The sequence below is a fragment of the Macaca mulatta genome, chromosome 8, assembly GCF_049350105.2.
Source record: "Macaca mulatta isolate MMU2019108-1 chromosome 8, T2T-MMU8v2.0, whole genome shotgun sequence".
Lineage (NCBI taxonomy): Eukaryota > Metazoa > Chordata > Mammalia > Primates > Cercopithecidae > Macaca > Macaca mulatta.
Window position 1 is genome coordinate 16,427,102 of NC_133413.1, and position 10,329 is coordinate 16,437,430.

General features: G+C 35.8%; 1 non-coding gene across 1 annotated transcript; it reads right to left on the bottom strand.

Annotated features, from left to right (window-relative positions):
- Positions 1-7,892: 7,892 nt before the first annotated feature.
- MIR383 (microRNA mir-383) lies at positions 7,893-7,965 on the bottom strand. Its single transcript, NR_032509.1, has one exon. It is a non-coding gene; the product is annotated as a microRNA mir-383 (primary transcript).
- Positions 7,966-10,329: the final 2,364 nt, after the last annotated feature.

Genomic DNA, 10,329 nt, shown 5'->3' on the forward strand with positions numbered 1-10,329 from the left:
TGATCAGTAAAGAAAACCACGGAAGGACAGGGAAAGAACATCTAAATGAATGAGATTGTGGTGCCCAGCACTCACACTGGGCTGAGAAATAGTGCCTATTCTTACCAGCCAGGATGGAGAAACTTACGACTCACGGGCAATCAGTATAAAACACACAGATGCGTCTTGTCTCAGTCGTTGGGAGTAATTATTCCTAAACTGAGCACTGCTCCAGACATGCCTAACAATTCTTAAAGGCAAAATTGAAATAAAAATGTTTTTACATAAATCAATTGTATACCAAACAAAGCTTTTTGTTATGCAAAAATACAAAAAGCAGCACCCAAATGGTAAACTTCACAATGCCTGAAAACTAATCCAATATTATGAGACACACACAAGCAGGAAAATATGACATATAATGAGTAGGAAAATATGGCTGTTCCCACTAAATATCTCTGTTGGAAAGGAAGAAAGCTTGCAAACTGACTTTGAAATTCACCTGAATATACAAGGGAAGAGTGCATTAAACCCAAAGAACATAGAAGAAGAGTTATAACAAAAACAAAAGGGAAAAATCAATGACATTGTACCAAAAACTTAATATGTACAATTTAAAAAAAATCAAAAGTTGAATCTCTGAGTAGGTAAGTTAACATATCCCAGCTAGACTCGTCAGGAACATACAGGAAGAAGAAATAAATCATTAATATTAGAAATGAGAAATGTCACATCACTATAGACTCCACAGATAACAAAAGAAAAACAAAACCATGAACAACTTTATACCAATATGTTTGACAATGTAGACCTAGAAGAAATGGTAAAATCTCTTTAAAAAATACATACTACTTAAAAATCCCTCCAGAAGAAATAGAAAATCTGAATATCTCCGTATATATTTCAACAATTGAATTTGTAGCTAAAACCCTTTAAATACAAAATAAAACAAAATAAAAAATAAAAAGGTCAGACCCATTTGGCTACACTGGTAAATTCAATCAGAGATAAGAAGAGAAAAATACCAGTGACTCACTCCTGTAATCCTAGCACCTTGGGAGGCTGAGGCGGGCAGATTGCCTGAGCTCAGGAGTTTGAGACCAGCTTGGGCAACACGGTGAAACCCCATCTCTACTAAAATACAAAAGAAATTAGCTGGGCTTGGTGGCATGTACCTGTAATCCCAGCTCCTTGGGAGGCTGAGGCAGGACAATTACTTGAACCCGGGAGGCGGAGGTTGCAGTGAGCCAAGATCCCGTCACTGCACTCCAGCCTGGGCAACAAAGCAAGACTCCGTCTCTACGAAACAAAATTTTTAAAAAAAGAAAAAAAAAAAAAAAGAAGAAGAGAAAAATACCAATTCTACGGAAACTTTGTGAGAAATTAAAACAGGGAAGTCCTATTTTCCAATTCATTTTATGAAGTCAATATTACCCTGATATGAAGACTTGATAAAGGCATTATCTACAAAAGAAGCTTATGGACCAATATCCCTCATGAACACAGACACCAAAAACTCTAAATTCATTTTAGCAAATTCATTCCATCGAACAATATATACAATGGATAACAGAATATGGCTAAGTTGAGTTCATTGCAGGAATGAAATGATGACTAAAAATTCTCAAGCGAATCTATGTAATTCACCATATTAATAAAGTAAAAAAAAAAAAAGGAAATACATAATACCAATAGATACAGAAAATGTGCTTAATAAAATAAAATGTCTTTTTCCTTTAAAAATTATCACCGAAGTAGGAAAAGAAAGGAAATAACTTGGTAAAGAGGGAAGGAAGGAAGGAGGAAGGGAGGGAAGCAAGGAAGGAGGGAGGGAGGGATAGAGGGAGGGGAGGAGAGGGGAGGAAAGGGAGGAGGGGGAAGGGAGGAGGGGGGAGGGAGGAAGGGGAAGGGGGGAGGGAGGGCAGCCCCAGCTAACATCATTAACGGTAAAAAAAAAAAAAAAAAAATTGACTGTTTTCTCTCTGATATCACGAGTAAGTCAAGGCTGTCTGCTCCCACCATCTCTATTCAGCATTGTACTTGAGGTACTAGGCAGTGAAATCAGGCAACACAAACAAATAGAAGGCATCCAGATTGGAAAATAAAGATGTCATTATTCACAGACAACATAATCATACATGTAGAAAATTAAATATAATCTACCAAGAAGTTACTTGAAATAATAAGTGAATTTAGAAAGACTGCAAGTTAAAATATCAATATTATATGAATTACATTTCCATACTAGCAAAAAACTGAAAATACAATTTTAAAATTATATACAGTAGCATAAAATTATAAAATTCTTATGGTAAATACGATAAATAATGTTAGACACTGACAACTATAAAACATTGTTTAGAGAAATGATAGAGGGCAAAAATAAATGAAGCCATAACCCATGTTAATGGGTAGGAAATTTCAATATTATTAAGATATAAATTCTCCCCAAATTGGTCTACAGTTTCAGTTCAATGTCAATCAGTCATTTTACTTTTATGTAGAAATTGACAAAATCACTTCTAATTCATATTTAAATGCAAAAGGCCTAAAATAGCCAAACAACATTTAAAAATAGGAACTAAATAGGATTAACGTTATCTCATTTCAAAAGACATTATTAAACTCTTATAATCAAGACACTGTTGATTTAGGAAAAAAACAGACATACGGATCAACAGAACAGAATAGACAGATTAGATATACACTCACACACATGGAAATTTCTTACAAAGGTGCAAAGTCATTTCCATAAAAGAAGGATAATCCTTCTACAAGTGGTGTTGGGACTATTGGATAACCATATTTAAGAAATAAGCTTTGATCTTCTCTCCCACTATCCACAAAATTTATTACTGCATTTAGACAAAAATGTAAATCCTAAAGCAATAAAAATATTTTTTAAATCATAGAATAAAACTTTGTCACAATGGATTAGGCAAAGATTTCTTAAGAATAGTCCCAGAGGCACAATCAATAAAAGGACAAAAGAATAAAATGGATATGAGAAAAATTGAAAACTTCTGCTCTTTAAATGATACAGTTAAGAAAATGCAAAGACAAGCTACAAGCTATAAGGATGAAATCTTTGTAAAGGATTTGTATCAAAATATGTAAAGAACTGTCAAAACTCAATAATAAGAAAACCAACAATTTAATTAAAAAATTCGTAAAATATGTGAACAGATTATTCACCAAGTAAGGTACATGGATGGAAAATAAACATGAGGAAAGATGTGCAACATCATTATTTATTAAAATATGCAATTTAAAATCACAATTAGGTACAAGCCACATACCGGAATATCTAAAATTAAAGACACTGGTTACCACTACATATGTAGTGGAACTGAACTTCTTATACACTACTGGTGGAAAGGTAAAACAATGTATCTTTTTAAAAAACAATTTATCAAATTCTTCAAAAACTTAGTCTCTATACAGCAACCATACGATGCAACCATTCTACTCCTAGATATCTCACCAATAAAAAAATATTGTATTTCAATAAAAATAATTTCACACTAATTTTCACAGCAGCTTTTTTTTTGGGATAACCTAAAGCTGGAAACAGCAGGTGCATAGATTCCATACAATGGAATACTACTCATCCATAAGCAGAATGAACTATTGGTATACACTATAACATGGTTTGATCTCAAAATAATTAGGTTATGTGAAATAGGCCAGACAATCCAGAGTATATATTGTATGACTTCTATTATATAAAACTGAAGAAAATGCAAACTAATCTATCACGAAAAGAAGCAGATCAGGGCTTTACTCAGCTATACGTGGTGTGAGGCCGAGCAGAGGGGTTCTGAGGAAGCATCAGGAGTCTTTGCTGGTAATTCATAAGTTTGGTATCTTACAGTGGGGGCTATTTAATGAATGGATACTTATGTCAAAATGTATCAATTAGTACATTTTAAATACAGAAAATTTTGCTTCAATGAAGTTGTTATAAGAAAAAGATAAAATTCAAATTGGAAATTATAGCACTCCAAGTAATATCTAGGATATAAACTTTTTAAATTAAGCACTTTTTAAAAAGCAAAATGTCTCTTTTATTTCTTTATCTTCAAGTCACTTTAATACAGAAAGTTAAGACAAATGTTGGTTTCTTTTAACATAGGCATTGAGAACAGAACATTCTACTGAATAGCCCCATTATGGATTTTGCCAACTGTTATACCCATTGGATCTCTTCTATATATAGACTGAAATATATCTCTCTTTATGCCCAAAGAAAAATTTATTTGTAATGCCTTCACACTATTAGATTCATGGTGTTTGCTTTACTTCAAAGTATTTCATATTATCTCAGTGTTGCATTTCATTACGTAATATAAGTTTTTCATTCAAATGTTCATTCAATAACAACTTACTGAACAGTTAAAATATGCAGGCACTGTGCTGGGCCCTGAAGTTATAATCATGAGAATGGTATAGTTATGGTTGTCAAGGAGTCCCAGGATTTATTTTAAAGGAGAGAAAGAGGTAAAGAAACATTAGCATACAGTATTGCATACACAATAATCAATAACTAGAAAGACAGAATGTGGAGAAACCAAAGGGATGGTTAGTTTTGATTTGGGAGATGGTGGAGCACACAAGTGAGAAACGTGTGGGAAGCCTTCATGGAATACGAATCAAATATGCTGAGTTTTAAAGGATAAACTTTGGGAGGTAAAGCTTATTATATGAAACACATGGAGCTACTTCATAGAATGGGAACTAAAATAACTAACTGAAACAGGAAAGAATTTGATGATAATGGCTAACATGTGTGATATGGTTAGGCTTTGTGTCCCCACCCAAATCTCAACTTGAATTGTAATCCTTATAATCTCCATGTGTCAAGGGAGAGACCAGGTGGAGGTAATTGAGTTATGGGGGCAGTTTCCCCCATGCCATTCTCATGATAGTAAGTTCTCATGACACCTGACGGTTTTAAAAGAGGATCTTCTCCTTCACTCAGTACTTCTCCTTCCTGCCACCTTGTGAAGAAGATGCTTTGCTTCCCCTTTGCCTTCCACCAGGATTTTAAGTTTCCTGACACCTCTCCAGCCGTACTGTGAGTCAATTAAACCTCATTTTTTTATAAATAATCCAGTCTTGGGCAGTTCTTCATAGCTGTATGAAAACAGACTAATACAGTGTAATATGTCATTGCTGTCGAGTCTGACGTTTATTCTACAAGTGGAAAAAAGCTTTTAAAGAATGTATTCAAGGCTGGGCATGATGGCTCACACCTGTAATCCAAGCACTTTGGGAGGCCAAGGCGGGCAGATCATAAGGTCAGGAGATTGAGACTATCCTGGCTAACATGGTGAAACCCTGTCTCTACTAAAAATACAAAAAATTAGCCAGCAGTGGTGGTGGGTGCCTGTAGTCCCAGCTACTTGGGAGGTTGAGGCAGGAGAATCACATGAACCTGGGAGGCAGAACTTGCAGTGAGCCAAGATCACACCACTGCACTCCAGCCTAGATGAAAGAGTGAGACTCCAGCTCAAAAAAAAAAAAAAAAAAAAAAAAAAAAATCCAATGTAGTAATACGATCACATCTACCTGGAGAAGAAATTAACACACTGATATTTAACCTTGGCTTGAAGCAATGCAACAGCACCTTTACCAAAAGACTATCAAAGTCTTATTCAACACTTTGGAAGTAATGAGTTGTTGATGATTTTGAAACCCAAACAGTTTTATCATGCTGTTTATTGTCCTGTAAAAACACATTACCGGCCGGGCGCGGTGGCTCACGCCTGTAATCCCAGCACTTTGGGAGGCCGAGGCGGGCGGATCACAAGGTCAGGAGATCGAGACCATCCTGGCTAACACTGTGAAACCCCGTCTCTACTAAAAATGCAAAAAATTAGCCGGGCGAGGCGGCGGGCGCCTGTGGTCCCAACTACTCGGGAGGCTGAGGCAGGAGAATGGCGTGAACCCGGGAGGCGGAGCTTGCAGTGAGCCGAGATCGCGCCACTGCACTCCAGCCTGGGCGACTAAGCGAGACTCTGTCTCAAAAAAAAAAAAAAAAAAAAAAAAAAAAAAAAAAAAAAAAAAAAAAAAAAAAAAACACATTACCAATTAAATAGATAGGCATCATATTTCACAAAGAAAATGTATTTTAATACTTTTGTATCTTAGAGGTAATCCATTTATAGAACATGATTTCCAATTATATCTATCTTTTTTGTCATTATTATCATAGTCTAATACTGGAGATGTTTGGACTTTAGAGGGAATACTTTCTGGGGAATCTTAAGTTGGTGGGGAAAGGATATTGTGGCCGTCTTCTCTCATTTCATGACTTTTCCTCCGAGAACAAAAGCAGTGTTACATGCAGGAAAACCAGTCTTACTAAAGAAAAGTGATGACAGCTGAGATTCTTAAAAACACACAGAAGAAGAGTACTTGACATAAGAAAGTTTATTAAACTCATCTTTGAGCTTTTTTTTTTTCTTTCAAGGAAATAAACTTCGGCAATCAACTTTTTCCCTCAGGTTAAAGATTCCATTGTTTGTGTTTTTTAAGTTAGTACACTGTTGATTCCTAAACTTCGTTGATCAAATTATTATTATTATTTTTAAAGAGGCAGTGCCTTAAGACTTCTCCTGCCAAGTCAGCTCCAGAAATAAAATCACAAAAACTCAAGTGCAATATTTTTTCGGTGATACAAAATAATATCTGTAAATATTTTGAGCATGTACTGTATTGCCTTATGTTCAAGTCCAAGAACCATGTGAAATGTAGAAACAGTACATCAAGGCAAAATGTCTTCTATATAGTCACAATACTTTATAAATAATTTATAGGTCATAAAATATTCAAAGACATCTTAATTGATATATGGCTACAGAATATTCTTATGTTTCTAAATATTAAGGAAATAGTAAACTATAACTCAAGAAAGGAAGCTGTATTTATTATATGTGATTGAGTAAAAGTCTAATCAAAATAGAAACTTAATTCAACAAAAGTTGCCATCGAGTACACACCATCCCAAAGAAACAAACACCTTAGCAACAATTGCCTGGAAATATTCTAGAATTAATTTTCATCTCAATTGAACAATTTATTGACTTTTTTCCCTGCACGCCAGATGCCTATAGCCTCCCCTACAAACAACTTGTCTTTTCCATTTTTGTTCATATTTAGTTTTTGGCAACCACAGCTTGTATAATTATATTATGTTGGAGCAGGACCAAATTAAGGAAACATTGCAAAGTACAAAAATTTTTCTTTGGCTCACCTCCCGTCTCTAGTGTTTCATGGAGTAATAGCTTTTCTTTGCATCAAAGTCTTTCCTGGATTCCTGTGGTATTGTTCCCAGAATCTCCTTGACTAAACTCTACTGAAGCGTTAGTTCCTAAACACATATGTTTCTATTTCTATGGGGCTTTTCCTTTACCAGGAATGAGAAACACTGTTGAGATGATCAGATATAAATTGCTCATGAGGCAGCCACACTTACCAGCCAGAGGCCAGCTCTGCTTCTGAGGATGCAAAGAAAGTATATTCCAAGAGCAGCCTTTGCATGCATGCATTCAAGCAGCATTCATATTTGAAGAAAGCCAAATTAAAGCATGCATATAAAACTTGTGCTATTTGCAGTCTGAAAATTTTGCCCATGAATTTCTAACATCTGCATGGAATCCCAAGTTATTTTCTCTTTATGGTGTAAAAATGTTAAAGAGTGGAGAACAGGAGGTAATGATCAAAATGCTCATGTGAGTAAACAACTAGGTATTTTATGAGAAAGACAGGCTTCCAAACACAGGTTAAACATGGCGCTTTTCATCTCACCTGAAGCATGCTGGCCACTCCAGTCCACCAAATGCAGTTCCCTTGGGACCTACGCTGGATGGATACCCAAGGTCTCATGAGGTAAAAGGCTAGGACACTTGCTCTTTCTGACCAGGCAGTGCTGTGGCTGATTAATATCCACCCAAAGCCACAATCACCTTCTGATCTGAGGAGCAGGTGACGTGGAGATTCTGAAGTCTCTTGATAAATTATGCAAACATAATCAAACAATACACATTGCAGGTTAAAAAAAAATTCAGTCACTAAAATAGTTTGCTTTGTCCTTTAAAGAACTGAATCTAAATAGATTGTCATCAATCATTGGCAGTTCCCAGAATGACAACGCTGAGAAATTAGTATTACATGGGTACCACAGAAGACCTATTTTCTTTCCTAGTTGAATGCTTGTGCAAGGAGAGAGGAAGGGAGAAAAATAAACAAGGCTTTTTTTATTACTGTTGGAATTTTACTTTTTCTGTTCTTTCTTCAGATAAATCAGAAGACTAATTAGTCCCAATATCCAATGCTTTCACATTACTACAGCTTATCCTAAGCCTTCCTTCCTCCTTGCTGATACAAAATACACAGCTTTCAAGTATCTTTCAAGACCCATATCAAACGTCAAAATTTGCCTACTCCAAAGTCATTCATTTGTAACCACGTCAGTTTCTATGTGATTCCTTTTATATATATAATATATATTCCAATTTTATATACTCTGTCCAAACCTACAAGATCTCCTTGAATAGAGTCACAACATGTACATTGAAATACATTATTGTTGTTAGTTTGATTTTTGTGTTACCTCGTCTTCACTATTTAGTAATCATCTTAAGTGCAATAACTCTTGCCTTGTAAATGTTGGGCTTTCGATGCAGAGTTGGTGTTAACAACGTTATATGCAAAACGACTGACTTTACTATTTCATTCAAAATTCACAAAACAAAAAGTTAATTTGTATTCATAGAATAATACATGGACATACCAAAAATATATAATTTATAGTTTATTTAGACCCCACATTCTTCCACAATATATCTGAAGCAAAAAGAAAACATAAAAATATACACATTTATTTTTACAATAAATACTGTCAATAAATTATCAAGTAAATATTAAGGCACTTCTTGGATTAATAAGTAAATTCCATGTTGTATAATATTGTTTTCATAATAGGAAGCCAGTGGTTTTCATTATTTTTCCACAGTCTTTGTAGATATTATTGCAAATAGAAGATACTTTAAATATATACAGTAATATACTTTGATGTTAAACAGTAGAGAGAGGAAGGATTTACTGGTCCTCCTGATTTTTTTTTCACTTTTGTTGCATTATTTCAGGAATACCAGAAGAATTTGTTTGTTATTATCATTTTATTTTCATAGACAGGGAAGAATAGAGTAGGTCAATTGGGATCAGTCTCCCAGGGCATATAAACCTTGCAAGGAGTGGCCCTCTTTAATCTCTGCTACCCTAGACATCAAAGGCTACAGTGCCACTATTCACAGAGAAATGCCAGCACGTCCACAGGGGCCTGAACAATCATGTAGAGGTGCATGCTATGGTCTGCCTGGTGAAATGCTTCTCCCGATTTTATCTGGTTAGCTCTCCCTCCTCCCTCAAGATCTAAATTTGACGCAACTTCCTATTCATCTCCATTATTTCATTTATTTTTTGAGACAGAGTCTCCCTCTGTCACCCAAGCTGGAGTGCAGTGGCACGATCTTGGCTCACTGCAACCTCTGCCTCTCGGGTTCGAACGATTCTCGTGCCTCACCCTCCTGAGTAGGTGGGAATACAGGGAAGCCAACATGCCCAGCTGATTTTTGTATTTTTAGTAGAGACAGAATTTCACCATTTTGGTCAGGCTGGTTTTCAACTCCTGACCTCAAGTGATTCACCTGCTTTGGCCTCCCAAAGTGCTGGGATTTCAGGTGTGAGCCACTGTCCCTGGCCGGCATCTCCATTCTTCATCTGGGTATCAAGTCTCTGTACTTCGTGCTTGCTGTACACCTAGCCCATTCTGGTTTATGCTTGCTATTCCCACGTCAAAACACTGCCCCATTTTACTCTCAACAGTGTCCCTAATTGCAGGGTAGATATAGTCATGGGGTTCAGGTCAATTCTTGGTCTCTCATCTCACGGCATCCCTTCTAGCCACCAAATAGATTTTGTTTTAAGCACAGACTGAGGCCAACTCTAAAAAGTTATCAAAAATATTGAAATAAACCATATGATCAAATTGTGGTTATATTATTGTAAACGCCAACAGACGCATGAGTCTTAGGAATTTTTCCCAGAAATATTCTCCTTTCAGTGTTCATAAGTTCAAAGGCAGAACATGCCCGGTAACATAATAGTAATGTTAAATTCCAAAGGCAGCCTAGTGATGGTTTTTGCCAGCATACAACTCACTTGATAGAATTCTAAGGCTTTCACTTCTGATGACTCACAATGTTGGTGATTTGAGATTAGACCACAAAAGGAACAGACCCAACTTTTCATTAAAGGCCTGTCTGAATTTTGCAAGACATTTTC